The sequence below is a fragment of the Mauremys reevesii genome, linkage group 6, assembly GCF_016161935.1.
Source record: "Mauremys reevesii isolate NIE-2019 linkage group 6, ASM1616193v1, whole genome shotgun sequence".
NCBI lineage: Eukaryota > Metazoa > Chordata > Testudines > Geoemydidae > Mauremys > Mauremys reevesii.
Window position 1 is genome coordinate 110545789 of NC_052628.1, and position 20862 is coordinate 110566650.

A 20862-nucleotide genomic window follows, 5' to 3' on the forward strand; every position below is an offset into this window, starting at 1 on the left:
GCTGAGGCAAGACCAAGTAAACCTAGATCATCCCTGACGTGTTTGTCCAATCCGTTCTTTAAAATTTCCAATGATGGAGATTCTACACCCTCCCTTAGAAGCCTATTCCAGAGCTTAACTACTCATATAGTTAGAAAGGTTGTTTTTTTTCTAACATCTAACTTAGATTTCCATTGCTGAAGATCAAGCCTATTACTTCTTGCCCTCTCTTCAGGAATATGGAGAACAATTAGTCCCTGCCCTCTTTTTAACAGCCCTTAACGTATTTGAAGATTATCAGATCCCCTCTCAGTCTTCTTCTCTCAAGACTAAACACAGCCAAGTTTTTTTTTCTTTTTAACCTCATAAGTAAGGGGAGGTCTTCCCTAGCAACGTTAAGGTTAAACATGGCTGTGTAGTCATGGCACCAGCTCTCCCAGTGCTATAAAAAAAACACCTCCATGAGGGGAGTATCTACCAGCGCTGGGAGCACTGAAATTTGCAGTGCTTGGGCGGGTGTTTTTTCACAATCCTGAGCAAGAAAGTTGCAGCACTATAAAGTGGCAGTGTAGACAAGGTCTAAGGTTTTTTTTAATCAATTTTATTGATCTCCTCTGGACTCTCTGCAATTTATCCCCATCTTTCTTTGCCCAGTGTCACAATGCAGAACAACTGCACCTGTATTTCCCCTCAGAGGTCCAGCAAAGGCACCCACTCTCAGGCTTCCTACTCCCCTGGCCATAGCCTCTATTGGGTGGAGAGACGTCTCTCTCCCTTCTGACCACGGCATCTTCTCCAGGCTGGACCGTTCCCTGCCTTCTCTGTGTGTTTCCCAGAAAAAGACAGTCTGCCTAAGCAGACCTGCTGCTTTCTCGTCAGCGTAACTGCCCCAAAGTAAGCTACCCCAAGCTCTTTTTATGCAAGCTTATTGGTTCTTAGGGAAAATCATTAAAGAGAAAACATATTAAAAACAATAAAAGAACTTACAGGCATACTAATAAGCTTGCCAGAAATGACCTCAACTCCAGCAGGGGCTCTGGCAGGTGATTAGTTGTTCATACTCCACAAAGGGGTCTCCGCTCTTGTCACAAGTTCATAACAGCCTCAGCACGGAACTAACACACTCAGAAAAGTTTAGTCCCTCCTTTATACAGTTCAGGATCTTTGATCTGGAGTTTCCAGGAAAAGGCAATTAGCAGATAATAGGTTTTTCTTCCCAGGGGATAGCTTCAAAAGACCTCCCAAGAAACTCTTAGGAAACTCACTTCACATGTATTGTAACAAATAGTTCTTTCAGGTTCCTCACGTTTCCCCTATGTTTACGTTAGTCAGTCTCCTAGAAATGTTACAGACAATCCAACAACAACATATACAGAATTCCCGTTTTAATAAAATGGACCCCAAAGGTATTAAACTTAATTGAATAAGGTTTATGGAGGATAGTGCAGGAAATTGCATTCTGTCACACCCAGAACTGGACACGGTGCTCCAGATGAGGCCCTACCAGTCCTGAGTATGGTGGGAGAGTTACCTTGTGTATCTTACATAAGACACTGCTATTAATATGTCCCATAATCTTTTCTGCAACTGCATCATCCTGCTGAGTCATTCCATTTGGGATCTACTCTAATCCCCAGATCCTTTTCATCGGTACTACCTCCTACCCAGTTTAGCAGTTGGGGATTTGATTTTTTTTTTTATTTCCTAATGTAACACCAACAAACCCTGGTTGTTGGCAGGCAGGATCAAACCTGGGACCTTGGGAGCTTAGTGCATGAGCCTCTACTGCATGAGCTAAAAGCCAACTGGCTGTTAGCTAAGGCTGTAGAGCAGACTTATTAATCTCTCTCTTTAAGTGGTCTCAATGCCACTAGATGGGACAGAACACCACACCCAGGAGGTGTGTGGGTTACACTAAGTGTAGTGTTTTGCACTTGTCTTTAATTTCATTTTATTAATTTCAGACCAATCCTCCAATTTGTTACAATAATTTTGAATTCTAATCCTGTCTTTCAACCCCTCCCAGCTAGGTATCATCTGGACATTTTTATAATCATGCTCCCCACTCCATTATCCAAGTCATTAATGAAAATATTGACTAATACCAGATCCAGGACAAACCGTGCAACACTCCAGCAAACCAGTGATATCTACTCTCTGAGTATGGTCTTTCAACCAATTGTGCACCCACCTGATAGTAATTTCATTTACATCACATTTCCCTAGTTTGTTTATGAGAAGACCATGAGGGACTGTGTCAAAAGCCTTACTAAAAATCAAGATACATCAAATCTATGGCTTCCACTTATCCACTAGGCCAGCAACCTGTTGCATATGGTGATAACACTGTCTGCTGTAGAGCCTGGAAAATTATGTCTGAAGCGCTTTCATGGGAATTCAATGAATTGGAGACTGACGAGCTGCTGCCAACACCTGCACATGTACCCACTAGTGCTTATTAGTTTTCAACCTATTGCACTGCGAGTGTGAAAGCGTGAAATGAAATCGCTGTTAGTGTGGGAGAGAAAGATGAGGTAAGAGAACATTTCTATTTTAGGAAGATAGTTAACTTCAGAGTGGTCAACTGATACCCATTTCCATAAATTAAACTGTACACCAAAGTGTGTTCCCCCCCCCAGTTAGTGTGCAATTGTCTTCCTGTGCATTTAAAAAGTTTTACAGCATTCAATGTCAATATGATGGATTTTCAGAACCCTTCCTTGAGTGTTGTTCTGTTTGAAACAGCAGACACAGGACGGAAGAACAGAGAGTGGGGAAAAATCATTCATCCTTCATAAGACTTGTCACTTGTGCATGACGCATGAACTTCAGTCATATATTTAGTAGTATTTCCGAACATAAAATCCCTGCCTCAGCTTAGCATACAAATTTCCTATTAAGCAATTGGTGGTCAGATATGAGACAATTTTGCTCACTAACAATCTGACAATAAGACAATCTGATACGCTAACAATGCAAGAACACTTTATGTTATGAAGGATACCACTATATTTTACAGCAGTTTAAAAATAAAGTATTGCCAAAGAGATGATCTTATTGAAACAACATTGCAAAATGGAGAATTGTTTGTGTGCTTAAATATTTCACTGTATGTCAATGCCATTTTAGCATCATAACAATCACATGATCCACAAAAGGGGATGTCAAATATTTGTGGCATATGATCAGATATTTCAGTGCCAGAGCACATTTAGAACCAGTCTAAATCTGATAAACAGAACAGCTACAAGTTGTTTTTTCAAAACAAAAACTAAACAACTAAATTATTTATTTTAAAAACTTTCTCCTTCTAATTTCAGCCAAACTAGAAAAGCTTGGAAAATTAGAAGTTAAAAAATTAAAGTAGTTTTTTGGGAGTATTCCTCACAAAATGAAACATCCAAAAGAAACTGATCAGGTTTTATAGTCAATGTTTTCTCCTCTTGCAAAATTCCAATGCATTTTCTAAACCCCTGAAGATCTTGCTTCATGTAAACATAGGAAAAATCCCCCCAACAAACAATTTTCTTGATGCTTCTCTTTGGGCTGAATCACCTTTGTCTGAACTAAAATCTATTACAGCCATCTCCACTGACTGTTAGCCCCCAGAAACTGCTCTTTTCTGTTCACTGCTATTCCAACTCCATCAGTTGCCCCGAAAAGCAGAGTTAAAAACTCACTGCTAGAGAATTACCTGTAAGTTGAAAAAGAAACTACATGTTTAGGTCTTACAGCCTTGAGCAGCTGTAGAAATAGAGAGTTACCTTCATTTGTATGTATAGACAGCTACAGACATTATAGTATAAAAGTTTGTGAGTTTAAAGGGACTACCCACCTAAAGAAAGTTAAGTGTGGGTAATCCCTCTGCCAGGTGAAGATGGCTGCAACCTGATGCCAGCTAAAATTGATCATTTTGGTAGAGCAGTGCCCTCTGCTGTGTACCTAGGCAAAGTAGGTGTGTTTATGCAAATACATTATGCTCCTGAAGTCTTTCCTCCAGCTCATCACTAGATGTCAGGGGAAAGCTCATTCAGAACCTGCTTACTCATGTGTATAAGTCTTCACTGGATTGAGGCTTAACAAAGAAATATAAATATACAGAATATAAAGTAAATGCCTCATTAATGTGCTCTCATACCCAACCCTATTCACAACAACTTGGCACAAGTTCTAATCCTGAAAATGCTTGTGCTTAACTTAACTCAGGGAGGTACATTGAACACTATGTAGTCCAAAAGGCTTTACATTGTTAAATATTATGGCTGTAAAGTTAAAATAATATTCATAAATAACAGCAAAGGCAAAGAGACCTGCGCAAGCTATGATGAAATCCTGGCCCCATCAAAGTGAATGGCAGTGTTCCTTTGACTTCAGTGGGACCAGGAATTCACTCTATAACGTTCAAAATTAAATGGAGTTCCATGAGCTACAAGGGAGAAACACACGAGAATGGGACTGTTCTCACATTTTATTTTAACTCATGGTCTGAAGTACATTTAATACTAAACTTCACATTATGCCTATTATACTGTTTCTGTTAATAACACAAAATGACATTTCTACAAGCTTTAAAAATAAATAAATAAATAAATATTTCCCCCTGCTTGAATTCACAGGCTTGCAATACCACTCCCCGCGTCTAACTAATCAAGCAAGCAGAAGAGTATTTACTTTCCCAAGCAATATCCTACTAGATTTTTCCGGGCTTTTAAAAATTAGTCTCTTCTATTGAATAACAGGGAATGCTCTATTTTAAAAGTATATTGTGGAAATGCAGTGGCTCAGAAGCAGAAATACCCAAGCTAAGTAAAACAGCAAGCAAGTCCATCATTTTGTATAGACTCATTCTTCCTGAGCATGTTTTCAACTTTTTCATTCCACAGGAGCTAAACTAAACACATGTGCGTGTACACACACACACACACACACACACAGACACACACACACACACTTTCTAATTCTAATCCTTCTGGCTGCAAATAGATCCTTCATTCTCTGATTTAGCAGCTCCAGACAAGTAATACAGAGAAGCACCAACAGAAATGTCCATTTCCATTTAAGTATTAACTTTCAAGCTTAGCTTCAATAATTTATATGTTAACACCTTTAGGCAAACTGGTGCAGAAACACCCTGCTCAAACAACTCAAACAAAAGTTATAAAACCTGGTATACTACTTTTCCACAGAATGAAAATGATATTTAAATTATTCTTCTTTGGGAAAAAGGACATTAAAATTTGATTTTAATCATCATTTCCACCAATGAAGCCTAGGTGGTTTGAGGGGTAGGGTGGATGGGTTGATTTCTCAGTATCTTTACTAGTGATTTTCTGTGTGAGGGTAGTATGACAAGGATCCTTCAGGATTGCAACCCCATTGTGTTAAGGACTGTGCAGAAATATAGGAAAATGTAGTCCCTCCTCTGAAATGCTTCAAATCTAAATTAATGGCTATAATAAGAATCTTACCTCTATGTCGCTTGTTTGTATTTATTCACTTTAGGTCTCTAGTGACTGAAAGTTGTTACTATCCAATACCTGTTGATGGCCTATGTAAAGTAGCATGGTGGACTCAGGTCAGTTCCCAGTGGACAGGTGTCATCCATACTACAAAACCAAGGAAATCAAAACCACAACTGCCACTCAGGCCCAAAAGGCTCCTAGAGAGGACCACCTTTTCAACCTACACTTGTTTCACAAACATTCAGAACAATATATTAGGAGATGTGTTCATGTTGTTGCAATTGCAGTGTTTAGCTATCCATAATTTAGCAATTATATATCAGGAATTCATACTAGGACTTCAGTCTCTGAGGCTGTCAAGCCAGTACTTTTCACAAATACTAGCTGGCACAACAAACGCCAAGGACAACCCGCCAATGATTTCTCTGACCCCAGTTAACAACTCACCTCATTTGGAACCGAACGTACTCAATCAGGCAGCAGCAGAGAGAGAGGTGGGGAGAAAAAGCAAGTACACGACTGTGTTAAACATAAACTACTAAAAAAAAAAAAAGGAAAAGCAGCATTTTTCTTTTGCATAGTGAAGTTTCAAAGCTGTATTAAGTCAGTGTTAAGTTGTAAACTTTTGAAAGAAAAACCATAATGCTTTGTTCAGAGTTATGAACAACCTCCATTCCCAAGGTGTTCGTTAACTCTGAGGTTCTACTATAGTGATTTTCATAAAGCTCCTACTACTGGAGTCATATGAATATATGAGGATCTCAGTTTTCATGTTAAAAGAAAAGAGTAAGGTTCTAGCCTGAATGGTTGCAGAGACTAGCTTGTAAACAGATGTATGAACTCTAAAGACTCAGAAACAAGAAGGCAAATTAAAAAGAATGAGGTGGGGGAAAGAGAATCTGATTATGCTTAAGCTCTTCTCATGATTTGGAGGGGGGCTGACTCATAACTCTTGGGGTTGGCAACAGTGAAATCCACAGTTCTGATATATTTTAGAGATTTCTTTGTTTGCAATGTTGCCACAAATCTAACTTTATGGAGGGAGTCTTTTAAAACCATGAAGTGCCCATTCTGCAAAACAGTGATTTAAGGAGAAAAACTATGCAGACCTTGAAAGATTATTGCAAATCTCTAGTTCCTGCTAACAAAACAAAACAAAACAAACAAAAAACAAAAAAAACCCTCTTTAAAGATTCCCAGTCTAATATCAATCTCATCAGCCTTTCAAAATCTTTATAATAACCTACCTCAGAAAACTGCCCTGTTCACAGGGACTGTAAATCTTCCCAAAGAATCAGATCAGTATTTAAACCTTGAGTTCTAGATATGCTACTGTTCAAACTGCATTTGGAAGAAGCTGTGGAAACTGTTATAAGCTCAGTAAAATGTGGAAAAAGTTCTATAGAGCAAAAGGGTAAATTGGTCACTGTTCTGGAATAAAAAGTAAATAAACCCACAAATATTTTGCAGAAAAAACTTTTGCTTTCTTGAGGTGAATAAAAATCTTCAGCAAAATTATTACAGTACAACAACTTTCATGTTGAAATCAAATAGACAACTTGGTTTTGTGTGTTTCAATCCAATCTGACATTAAGAATTTTTACAGGGAATCCAATTTAAAAGTGATAATTATGGTGACAACCTTAGATGGGAACCTGCATCCCAAGTGTTTTACGTTTTCAAAGCAAGTACTGCCATAGCAGCATATTAAGAGTAAGGGTTTAAACAGTTGTAGCCCATAGGGAGTTATTTTTGTTTGTCTGGGGCATGGGAAACAAAACAAAAAAAATGAAACTAATAAGAAGCAAAAGTGGAACTGAGCAGTCTAGTTTGATTGTTGAAGTTAAGTGCAGTGTAGAATGTAAATGGAATATGTGAAGAAAGGTGACATTTTAAAGTGTTTTTCAATGTTCTTGGTTTCAACAATCACCAGGAGTACACCAACACAAATAAGAAATCATTTTTAAAAAATCCAGTAATGAGCTTGACAGCACATCACGAAGGATGGGAAATAATTCCTAGCTCACATATTTAGGCTTTCTTCATATAGTGGCATCTTATGTTGGACATGTAAATTTTCCCCTGAGACTGAAAGTCTCAAAACACCATACAAATCTCCAGTTCAAGTGTATCACAGTGGACAAATCAGCAGCAACGGGACTTCAGAGGAGTAAGTCATCTGTTTGGAACCTTGATCCATAAATGCCATGATCACACTAGGTGAATAGAGTCCAAAGAGAGCACTGAACATATTTCACGTATTTCTTCCATCAATCTTCTAATGTCCTTTTCATTATACTATTTGGGTACGTCTACACTGCAACGTAAGCCCAGGGTTCGAACTCAAGCCTAACCCCCCACTTCTGTCTACACATAAATCATGCTAACTTAGGGTTCCAGGACTTCATGGGAGTGGAGGATCCAAGCCTGAGTCAAGCTAGGACTCAGGGTTCAAGACCTATTGCTTTGAAGAACAGCCCCATATCCCACGGGCCAATTTTATTTGTCCGCTGGACAGTCAAGTTTGCTCACATGGCACCATGAACAAAGGGCTAGAGCAGTCACATATTAGGAGGGCACTAAGAAGTCTGGAATATGGGTGGTTGGACTCAGGCCCTCATAATGTATCATAAATGCTGATGCCCCAGGTGGGGAACCAGGGTTCAACAATTCCCAACCTGAGGTTACAAATGACTGCAGATGCTCAAGCCCTAGGTTAACAAACTCAGGGTCTGCTAACCCTAGGCTTAGGTTCTTAAGTTCTACTAGCCATAGGGGAAAGGAATCCAGAAGAGCTGGCTGTATTTTAAAGAATCCTTATTGAGGTTGCAGGAACAAACAATCACGATGGGTAGAAAGAATAGTAAATATGGCAGGCGACCAGCTTGGCTTAACAGTGAAATCCTTGATGATCTTAAACATGAAAAAGGAGCTTACAAGAAGTGGAAGATTGGACAAATGACCAGGGAGGCATATAAAAATATTGCTCAGTCATGCAGGAGTGAAATCAGGAAAGCCAAATCATACTTGGAGTTGCAGCTAGCAAGAGATGTTAAGAGTAACAAGAAGGGTTTCTTCAGGTATGTTAGCAACAAGAAGAAAGTCAAGGAAAGTGTGGGCCCCTTACTGAATGAGGGAAGCAACCTAGTGACAGAGGATGTGGAAAAAGCTAATGTACTCAATGTTTTTTTGGCCTCTGTCTTCACAAACAAGGTCAGCTCCCAGATTACTGCACTGGGCAGCACAGCATGGGGAGGAGGTGACCAGTCCTCTATGGAGAAAGAAGTGGTTCAGGACTATTTAGAAAAGCTGGACAAGCACAAGTCCATGGGGCCGGATGCACTGCATCCGAGGGTAAAAAATAAAAATAAATAATAATAATTGGAGATATACCAATCTCCTAGAACTGGAAGGGACCTTGCAAGGTCACATCAAGTCCAGTCCCCTGCCTTCACTAGCAGGACCAAGTACTGATTTTTGCCCCAGATCCCTAAGTTGAACTCACAACCCTGGGTTTAGCAGGCCAATGCTCAAACCACTGAGCTATCCCTCCCCCCTTTAGGGTGCTAAAGGAGTTGGTGGATGTGATTGCAGAGCCATTGGCCATTATCTTTGAAAACTCATGGCAATCAGGAGAGGACCCAGATGACTGGAAAAAGGCTAATGTAGTGCCCATCTTTAAAAAAGGGAAGAAGGAGGATCCGAGGAACTATAGGCCAGTTAGCCTCACCACAGTCCCTGGAAAAATCATGGAGCAGGTCCTCAAGGAATCAATTCTGAAGCACTTAGAGGAGAGGAAAGTGATCAGGAACAGTCAGAATGGATTCACCAAGGGCAAGTCATGCCTGATTAACCTAACTGCCTTCTATGACGAGATAACTGGCTATGTGGATGAGGGAAACGCAGTGGACGTGATGTATCTTGCCTTTAGCAAAGCTTTTGATACGGTCTCCCACAGTATTCTTGCCAGCAAGTTAAAGAAGTATGGGCTGGACGAATGGACTATAAGGAGGATAGAAAGCTGGCTAGATCGTCAGGCTCAGTGGGTAGTGATCAATGGCTCCATGTCTAGTTGGCCGCCGGTATCAAGCGGAGTGCCCCAAGGGTCAGTCCTGAGGCGGGTTTTGTTCAATATCTTCATTAAGAATGATGGGATGGATTGCACCCTCAGCAAGTTTGCAGATGACACTAAACTAGGAGGAATGGTAGATACACTGGAGGGTAGGGACAGGATACAGAGGGACCTAGACAAATTAGAGGATTGGGCCATAAGAAATCTGATGAGATTCAACAAGGACAACTGCAGAGTCCTGCACTTAGGATGGAAGAATCCCATGCATTGGTACAGACTAGGGACTGAATGGCTAGGCAGCAGTTCTGCAGAAAAGGACCTAGGGTTACAGTGGATGAGAAGCTGGGTATGAGTCAACAGTGTTCCCTTGTTGCCAAGAAGGCTAACGGCATTTTGGGCTGTATAAGTAGGGGCATTGCCAGCAGATCGAGGGACGTGATCATTCCCCTCTATTTGACATTGGTGAGGCCTCATCTGGAGTACCGTGTCCAGTTTTGCGCCCCACACTACAAGAAGGATGTGGAAAAATTGGAAAGAGTCCAGCGGAGGGTAACAAAAATGATTAGGGGGATGGAGCACATGACTTATGAGGAGAGACTGAGGGAACTGGGATTATTTAGTCTGCGGAAGAGAAGAATGAGGAGGGATTTGATAGCTGCTTTCAACTATTTGAAAAGGGGTTCCAAAGAGGATGGATCTAGACTGTTCTCAGTGGTACTAGATGACAGAACAAGGAGAAATGGTCTCAAGTTGCAGTGGGGGAGGTTTAGGTTGGATATTAGGAAAAACTTTTTCACTAGGAGGGTGGTGAAGCACTGGAATGGGTTACCTAGGGAGGTGGTGGAATCTCCATCCTGAGAGGTTTTTAAGGCCTGGCCTGACAAAGCCCTGGCTGGGATGATTTAGTCGGGGATTGGTCTGGCTTTGAGCAGGGGGTTGGACTAGATGACCTCCTGAGGTCCCTTCCAACCCTGATATTCTATGATTCTATGATTACAGTGTAGACATACTCTTAATGTCTGAACCACATGTCAAATTTGAAATCACCACATAAAGTGCTAGATCTGAAGACTGAACACACATTTCTTATGCCTATTTAATTTTTGTGCACGTATCATGTAACAGATACGTGATTTACACTGGGGTAAATCAGTGTAGATTCATTTACTTCAATGAGGTATGCTAATTTACAGCAGCTGATGATCTGGTCCCTAGAATCCTATATGTTTTTTTACTATATACTGTTAAGATGCTCCTTTAATACTGGTATGTGTTGCAATTTTCCATATGAATGCAGCAACTGTATACCCTCAGTTTGAATAGCTTCTGCCTTATACTATGAATCAAGACAGGAGAAAAAAAAGTCACCAGAACATGACAGAACCTATGAATTGAACAAACAGTGGAAGATGCCTCCTTCAGAGTGCAGACTCCTAAAAACTTTAAGGTGCAGTAGAGAGAAAACAAAAGCCTAACAATTACATAGCTCTATTCAGTGGATAGCCTTAGAAAGTCCCATTTTGAAAGACTTTACTGTTCCCAATGGAATTCTCCATTTTAAAGACAGGGGATATCTTTGGAAGTAGCAGACTTTGCAAAGGCAGTAATTTTTAAAGTATGGTCTCTGTATGCTACATATGCCTGTGCTTTCAGAGAGGCACTGTAGTTTTTGTGATGTTCCAGAAGGCCACAGTGCACAGCACAGGTACAAGTTCTAAAAAGCCATGGATTTGATTCACTATATATTCTTACATGTATATAATAATGTATATAATATAACATTATTACCTATGATGCTATACACACAAGTACAGAGAGGCATATGTTATTCCATGAGACTATAAGAACTAGGGGCCACCAAATGAAATTAATGGGCAGGTTTAAAACAGGGGCTCCAGTCTACTCAGAAACCTGCCAACCCTAGTCCATGAAAATCCATGGCCTAGACTGACACAGTTTGCACAACTGGACTTCCCACCCACCCTTCTTTTCCAAGCCTCAGGAAGCCTCAAAGCTCAATTTATATGTAATCCGGGAGAGGAGGGGCTGGTAGACTGCTTGCCTGCTACCACACAGCCCCCTCACTTAGGATCTTGGGGGTGTCAGAGAAATCAGGAAACACTCCCACTCCAGTACCATCTGGCTCCTACACTAACAGTGTCAGAAAGCACCACTGGGGTTCCCCATCAATGTCAAGGATTATGAGGTGTCCCAGCTAGCTAATAGTTACTAGGAACCCCAGTGTAGAACTTTCTGTCCCTGAGCTCTGGAGGTACTACCTTCAGCGGCAGTATTCCCTGCTCTTGCTTGTCTAAGACAGCTGTGGTGTCAAGAACTTTCTTGTTCCTGTGGGAACATCACAGCAGTGGCTTTTATCTGGTGTTCCTTCCAGAGCCTGACAACACAAAACTCATAGAAGTTAGACATGGGAAGGAACAATTGTGTCAGTCCACATCCATGAGGATTGGTCCCTACAGCATATTTTATAGCATGTTGTCCACTCTTACTTTAAATGTCTCAAGCCAGCAATCTTTCAGCACTTGCTTTAGGGGGCTATTGATTCCACAGCCTTACAAATCTTACTGCCATGAAGATTTTTCTAATATCTAACCTATATTTTCCTTTTATTAATTCTCTCCAGTTACTCCTGTTTATAACCCCTCACATCACATTTAATAATCTCTCTCTCCTTGGTGGTTATGCCATTCAAGGATATTCAGAGTCACTTCTCCATGCTCCAGCCTCTACCACAGAATTGTCTTTTGGCCAAGCTCAGCATACTTAGATCTTTTACTGTTTCCTTGGAAATCAATCCCTCCTGCCCCTGGATTATTTGTATTGCTGTTCTCTGAGAGTCCTCTAATTTATTAATATCCATCTCGTAATACAGTGCTATGCTTTGATATGCTCTGCCCACTGTCACAGTAAGACATTTAATAGAAGTGCCGTCACTCCATGGCCATACAAAGAAGGACTATTACCTCCCTGTTCCATTATATGATCCCTTTGTACTGGCCCTGTTTGCTACCACACCACTTTGTCTCATTTGCTGTCTGCTAACTGCTCTAGGTCTCTGCCAGTGTTACTGATTATTTTTACAACTTCCCCCTTCCATGGAATATTATTGCTTTGGATTAGTTCCTTCCCAGATCTGTTAGCCTCTGTTTTTACAAGTCCGATCTCACTTTGTTATTTTCTGCTTGTATTTCCAGTCCCTCTAGGTCTCTGCATTATTTCTTTGTCCTCAATGCTATTTGCAATTCCACCTCATTCAGACAGTGCTATACTAATGCAATTAAATTAAATTAAATTTTACTTGTCAGTTCTTAGGGCCCTTCATCCATTTCCTCCAATAATTAAGTAGAACCACTTAGAAGAGAAATATGCATAAAATAGAAAGGAAAAAGTGGAAGCCTGTTAGAACTGTTGTTGCAGCATGATAACAGATCCGCACACAGCATCCACATAGACACCATAGACATAAGATCTTCTGCACACGCGCAGAATCCAGGGATAACTCACTTCTGCAAAACACAGCTTTCCAATACCAGTTGAGTTCAGGGAAAATCTCTCTTAACCATGGCAAACATAGCGTGGAAAGCAGGCACAACAGAACCAAAAAAATATTAAACTTTTCAAACTGAAATCTTGACAAAGTCACACATTTTTTGCATACAAACAGAACAATGTTGGTATGAGCTCCCCCCAAAAAAGAGAAATTGCCATATTTTGCACAGTCCTGGGTTTATGGCAAGTGTTCTGCAGGCAGACAGATTGAATGGTCATAAAGGTCCCATCCAGCCTTAAAACTTATGAATCTTACATCTTCTTGATCCTGTATTCACTGAAGCCAATATTAGAACTCCCATGGAGTCCAGTAGTGCAGGACCAGGTCTTTAATGAGCAAGCCACAAAAGGGTGATATTCTTGACTTTCCATAAATTAGAGTGCAGTAGCCAGCATTTGCCAATATAGGACACTATGTTCTTTCAAAAACTGATAGCTGGAATCTTCCAAAATGCTCCCCCAAAGCCTACTTTGCTAGTCATTAATTTTTCTTAGAGTTTAATGAAAAACAAAACTGTTATAACCAACATATAAAACCATTTGGTGGCTCAATATGCTGACCCAGGACTAGTGATTCATAGGGGCTGCAAAAGCTGTAGCTGCAAAAGCAGCAGAACACTTCCTCCTGTTCTCCGTAAATCCCATCTTTATTAACCAGCACAGAAATATGCTGTTACTCAGAGTCAATTGTGATCCTAAACTGCAGAAGTCATAGATGTTGGGGGGGAGGGGGAGTCAATCAAACATCAACTACTTGAAACTTTTTACCTTTTCTTCAATACTCTATTTTCTTTGCTAGCCTTAATGACTGATATTTTTAGTGGTGGGAATAACTCATTCTATCGTTATAAAATAGCATTGAAAGACTGCTCATGGAGTTCCTCATTTCAAATTTTATTCCAAAGCTGTTTAGGAACAGTCAGAGGTAAAAGGAAAGAACAAAACCAAACACGGAATTCATGGTGGGTTTCAATTTCAATCTCTTTTTAATATTTTCTTCCATAAGTAGAACAAATTCTCGTTGTTACAATACTGTATTTTCAACAATAGTAAGCACCATGATATGTTCACATTTGTTAACTAACTTGCACTTTTACCATCATGAATTTTTGTAAGTCATGTTGGCTCTGAGATGATCCAGTATTTCTATAATTAAATGACCATGAAGTTATGGTACAGGGAAAGCTTTTAAATGGATTTGCATTCAAGAGACCATGACCATGATCCTGATCCTGTAAGGCAGGGGTGGGCAATTTTTTGGCCTGAGGGCCAGATCTGGGAATAGAAATTGTATGGTGGGCCATGAACGCTCAGAAAATTGGGGTTAGGGTGCAGGAGGGGGTGAGGGCTCTGGTTGGGGGTGCAGGCTCCAGGGTGGGGCCAGAAATGAGGAGTTAAGGGTGTGAGAGGGGGCTCTGAGCTGGGGTGGGGGAGTGGGGTGTGGGGGGGGTAAGGGCTCCAGCTGGGGGTGCAGGCTCTCGGGTGGGGCTGGAGATGAGGAGTTTGGGGTGTAGGAGGGTCGTCTGGGCTGGAACCGAGGGGTTTGATGCGTGGGAGGGGGATCAGGCTGGGGCAGAGGGTTGGGGCATGGGTAGAGGCTTAGGGATGCAGGCTCCGGCGGCGCTTATCTCAAGCGGCTCCCAGAAGCAGCGGCATGTCCCTTCTATGGCTCCTATGCGGAGGCGCAGTCAGGCGACTCTGCGGGCTGTCTTGTCTGTAGGCACTGCCCCTGCAGCTCCCATTGGAGCACTGGAGCAGGGCCAGGCAGCTGCTTCCGGGAGCTGCATGGAGTGGCCCCCTACTCTGCTCCCCAGACTGGAGCGGGGCAAGTGCCAGACTTAAAACAGCTGATCCACTCCTTACAGCCATCCCTGCTGTAAGGAGTGGATCTTGAGAGCTAGGCAAAATTTTTAAACCAAAAGGTTTTTTAAGTTAAAAATTAGATTTGCATTGACTGAAATGTTTTGCTAATTTGTGTTGTTTTCAGTCAATTGTTTTGTTTGGAGGGAAAAAAAAAACCCTAGCAAAAGTCCCCCAAAAGTCAAAGCATTTTGTTTCAACATTTCCTAAATGAGATGTTTTCACTTTTCAATTTGAAACTACTTTTTGTTTCAAAGTTATCTTTGATTTTATGTTAAAAATGTTAAAAGAAAAAAAAACCCAAAACCTCAACATCAAAATGAAAGATTCCATTCTAGGTCAAACAAAATGTTTCATTTCACTCAACACTAATTATTATGATTTATTATTAAGAATAATCAGTGAACTGAAAAATCCATTATTCATGCAGCTCTAAGCCTGATCCCAATCCAGCAAACCCATATGCTTAACTTCAAGTGCATGAATAGTTCCATTGACTCCAACAGGCATTGGATCAATAGGCTTTTCCGGATTGGGGTCAGAGGGCCTTAATATCTTACAGGATTGAGCCCTGTCTAACAACATACCTATGACCCTCAGGGGCTAGCACGTGGAAGGCCTAGCAGCTGAAGCTCCTTCACTGCTCACCTCTGAGTCCTGGTATAGCTGGCAGGTTTGGTATTTCTTAAAGAGATTTGGTACCACGGCACTGAGTAACTGTAATATTTACAGTGCCCTAAATCACTTTAAACTGCAGGCAGGTGCCCAACATTCACTAAATGTCAATGAGATTTGGGGGCCTCAGAGCCTATATTGCTTGCCTTCATGCATTGCTTGCCTTCATGTATGCATATCCTGGTTATAGCAAGCTATTAATTACAGTGAATTAAAAAGCTATTACTTCACTATGGGTTGAATCCAAAGCCTATCAATGTCAAGGGGAGCCTTTGAAATTGACATTAGCAGGCTTTGGATCAGGCCACGTAACAAGAATGACCATTTCATTCTTCTCTGAATAAAACCTATTTCAGACACTTTCACCATGAAAACGGTGATCCACATTACATTATATTACTATTGCATGGTGATGAAAATGTTGCCCCCAAACCTTTCATCTTCCCTAGAAGCTAGTGGAAAATAAACTGGCAAAAAAGAAATTGAATAGCTGTGATGCTAACTAGGAAGACTATCCAGGGTTCCTATACTGTACTATGCCAAGGAAATAGATGAGTAGAAAAATATATACTCTTGACAACATGCTCAGAGGTGTCCCAGCTCTGACGTATGTTCCATACATCCTAATTGTACCTTAATCTTACTTTTCACACATTTCAAAACAGGGGACTTGTCAATTAGAAAACCATGAAATGCAATTTATGCTGGCATTGCTCAAGAGTGGCAACTATAATCTTTTCCAGTTCAGATTAACCGTGATTGATTTGATGGCAGTTCAAATCCACAAACAATACACGAATTCACATACCCTAATATGATTGCAGCTTCAGAAATAATAAAGGACAGTTTAAATGGTTTCAGAACTTTAGCCTGTCTTTATTTTCATCACATTTGGAGTCACATTAATCATGGGTGCACAAAGAAAAATGTTGTTATGAGAGACATTTTAAGCATTAATTTACACTTTTAAAATGCAGGGATTCTGATGCTTGTATTTAATTCAGATTAATCCATTTCCATAATGGAACACTGCAGATAAAGGAGACTAACTTCAACTCAACTACATCTACCATTTATTATAAGCTAAATGTACTGCAGATTAATCAGAATTTCACTGATGGAAAACTGCAGTTCTAAGCTATTTTTTCCCTCTATTATAAAAGATTGCATGGTTGACAGAGTTTAGCACAGGGAAAACACAGTTTTGGAACTTTATTCTTAGGAAGAGGAGTTGAATGAAGTTCAAGGGCAGAAAAAGTATACATCAAAGCACAGTTCAACTGCTCCTGCTCTGCAGTCAAGTGGCAGTAGGTAGGTTGTGGTTTGTTCTGTAAGAATGAAAGGCACCATAATATAAGGGCTGATGGGAGAAACTGAGCTGGGATATATCAACATAAAATGTGGAGAATGAGAGTCATGCTGTGAGATAATGTGCAAGGATGCTTTTCACCAGTCAAGCAACTCAAACACTCACTCCCCACTGAAATGTCATTAAGGCAGCAGATGGTAAAAATACTAACCAAACAGGAAGATGTCAAAAAGCACTGCACGCAAAAAATAAAATAAAATAAAAAAGCTAAAAAAAAGAAACTTCAGGATATTCTAGACTTTACCCAAAAATGTGACACATGCATCAGCATATTCTGAAAGGAACTGTAATTATGTATGAAATACAACATGTGGGGTGGGGTAGCTGGCACGCACACAAAAAAGGATTTGACTTTGTGCCAAGACATTTCAAGCCCAACTGCCACACACTGTGGTTGTCAGTCTGGACCCTGAGTCTGACATAACGAAAGAAGAATGCAGCAGATATAGTAAATTGTCCCAGAATTGATAAGAAAAAGGTCAGCATGAAAAATGGGATACACTTTCAACATACTTTGCTGCAAGAGAGTGAGAGGGGAAAGTAAAATACAAGTGAGAAGGGAACTTAGCCCTTAAGTAATTTTACATCATTAAGAGCAGGGGGAATATTCAAGCACTAAGTTTCAGGGGCAAGATTTTCCAGTTTGACTGTCCAACTAGAAACACCAAAAATCAACATTTAGGCACCAAAATAAGTGGCCTGATTCCAAAGGGGATCAGCAGTCAATTCCACTATTTAGTACTATGAAATATTTTTATTATTTGAGTTGGGTAACGGAGTGGATAGCATGCTTATAAAATTTGCAGAGGGCACCAAGCTGCGAAGGGTTGAAAGCATTTTGGAGAGCAGGATTAGAATTCACAATGACGTTGAAAAAATTGAGAATTGGTCTAAAATCAACAAGATGAAATTCAGTAACACTTGGGAAGTCAAAAATAATCAAACACAAATACAAAATAGGGAATAATTGTAGTAGTGATGAAAAGGATTTGGGGGTGAAAGTGGATCACAAACTGAATATGATTCAATAACATGATGACTTGAGAAAAACACAAATATTCTTGGATATATTAACAGGACTGTCATATGTAAAATACAGGGGGTAATTATTCTTCTCTACTCGGCACTGGTGAGGCCTCAGCTGGACTAATGTGTGAAGCTTTGGGCAATATACTTTAGGAAAGATTGCAGAGTCCAGAGGAGAGCAACAAAAATAATAAAAGGTTTAGAAAACGTGACCTATGAGGAAAGGTTAATAAACCTGGGCACGTTAATTCTTGAGAAAGGAAAACTGAGGGGGCACTTAATAACAGTCTTCAAATATGTTAAGGGCTGGTATAAAGAGGACAGGGAACAATTGTTCTCCATGTCCACTGAAAGCAGGGGAAAAATAAATGGGCTTAATCTGCAGCAAGGGAGATTTAGATGAGCTATTATGAAAAACTTTTTAATTATGAGGATAGTTAGGTTCTGGAATAGGTTACCAAGGCAGGCTGTGGAATCCCCATCACTGGAAGTTTTTAAGAACAAGTTAGACAAACAGCTGTCAGGGATGGTCTAGGGTTACTTGGTACTGCTTCAGCATGAGGGACAGACCAGGTGACCTCTCAAGGTCCTTTCCAGCCCTACATTTCTATAATTCTTATCTTCCCTGTGAGTTGTGGTTACTTAACTCTGAAAATCAGGCTACTTAATTTAGGTTCCAAATATGGATAAAAATAGATAACGTAGCTCTTCCACTTTGGAAATGTTGGCCTTAGATTCTGTTTGGCTTTCAAGCATGTATTCCCTCCTCACCCCTCACCATACACAGCTTCTCAGTAGGAACAACTGTGCAAATACCACACTGCATTCTAAGAAAAGATTTGCAGTAGTCCTCTCTAAAAATCAGCATTTACCAAGAATTACCACACAGACAGTGGTATCTAAAATAAACCATCTGTGAATATTGACTTTAATAACAACAGAATTAGAAGATGTTAAAAGAGATCAAAATTTCCTTTTCTGTGACTTTATATAACTCGGGCCTTCAGAACATGATAATTTATTTAACACCAACTGTGGAAAATGCACTAGTGACCAGAGCTGCGTGGAGGATGGAAGTTCCATTTCATGAAGGTTTTCAAAATTTGGCTTCATTCCAAAACAGCAAAACCTCAAACTCCTCCACAAAGGGAAGCTCAAGGCAGTGGTCCCCAACCTTTTTTGTCTGGCGGGCACCAGACAACAAGCCACAGAGGACCGTGGCGGCGGACGAGCATCCGCCAAAATGCCGCCAAGAAGCGGCAACGTCAATAGGCGTCGCCGCCAAAATGCTGCCGACAAGCAGCGTCATCCAGAGGCATCGCCACCGAAATGCTGCCGAAAATCGGCAATGCCTCTGGATGACGCTGCTTGTCGGCGGCATTTTGGCGGATGCTTGTCTGCCGGCCAGTACGCGAGTGCACTTAGATGCCCTGGCGGGCACCATGGCACCCCTGGGCACCGTGTTGGGGCCACTAGCTCAGGGGAAGGGAGATAAATAATTTTAGGTTATTTGGAATTGTTTCATTTTGACAAAATCTACGTGGTTCATTTCAATTTTGATTAATTTCATATTAACAAATTTTGAAACAAAAACTCGCTTCCAATACCAAAATGTTTCATTCTGAATGTGTCAAAACTGGACATTTCAGCACTGTTGGGACTGTTTTCTAGTAAGACAGAGGTCAGAGACTGACAAGAATTCAAGTGTCAAAGCCCACCTATATAGTTAACATATGCATACTTCTACATTGTAGGTCATTTACACTTTGTTTCCTTATTAAAAAAAAAAAAACCCATGAGGAATTTTTAGTAAAGAGGATAAAGGTTGCCCTTTACCTTAATCTCAGGCTCTACCTCAACACCTTAATTACAAATCACTTCTATCATAAGACATCTCTCTAAATTGGGCTCATTTGGAGCTCTATAACTGGTCCTGGTATAGAGTCAAGTTACTGTTCCCATGAGAAGGACACATTACAATAGTACCTCTCTAATTTCCACTTGGCTAAAGCACACAGTTCCTAATTTGCATACACAAAAAATGACATTCTCTGCTGTTTCTCGGCAAAGATATTACAACAAGGGTGCTGGAGTTAGGTCTTCATTATTTCTTATAGAACATGCTAATGTATGTTCATTTGGGGACCATAAAGTGTTATCAAATAAAACAACTATACTTGTCAAAAAATAAATCAAGTTCCCGTAGGATAGAGATGTTTGTTTTCTTAAAAAAATGCTTTTGTGTATCTGCGAACTTCATCAAATTTGATAATAGATAAAGGATCTCATGTTATTGGTATAAATTCTTTTTATTTATTTTTAAAAAAAGAAAAGCCTGCAATAGGCTCTAGGGGCCCTGTGAATTTTATAAAAGTGATAGACTATACATAAGAATAGCCACCCAGCAACATACAACTAAAGAATAAGCTGTTCAGTAATTCTGTACATACAATGTACATATACCCCAGTCCCTGGAAAACCCTGTTTCTCCCATTCCTGTCGTCAACACTCACAAATGCACAGGAAATAGATGGGCACTGAGGGTCAGCAGATGCCAACGTTACTCCTTGGCCTGAGCAGTTAGCTAATGTTCAGGCCTTGGTGGGTTCTTTCTGTTAGGAGGGGAAATCTGATACGAGTCAGGTATTTCTTTGGTACAGTACTGGTTATTTATGAAGAAATCACACAGAGTCCTATTTCCCTGAATATAGTAGGAACAAATGGTTTTCTTGCTCACAATTTCCAACCCTACCTTTCCAACCAGCCCTGTGCCCCAAGAAGCTTTGTCTCCTGGTTTCCTCCCAGGACCATTATCACCACTGGTTCCCTTATCTGCCACTCTTTTTTCTCTC

The 20862-nt window shown here is 40.5% G+C and overlaps 1 protein-coding gene across 19 annotated transcripts in view; it reads right to left on the reverse strand.

The window, feature by feature from the left end:
• Nucleotides 1-20862, reverse strand: part of LINGO2 (leucine rich repeat and Ig domain containing 2) — a 716716-nt gene that overhangs the window by 274999 nt on the left and 420855 nt on the right. For 2 of the 19 annotated variants that reach the window (XR_005600177.1, XR_005600178.1), the window contains exon 6: nt 16788-16943. The exons of the other annotated variants lie outside the window; for them this stretch is intronic. The gene's annotated coding sequence lies outside the window, so the exon portion shown is untranslated. Of the gene's footprint in view, nt 1-16787; nt 16944-20862 lie in introns of those variants that run through there. 19 annotated transcript variants of the gene reach the window in all.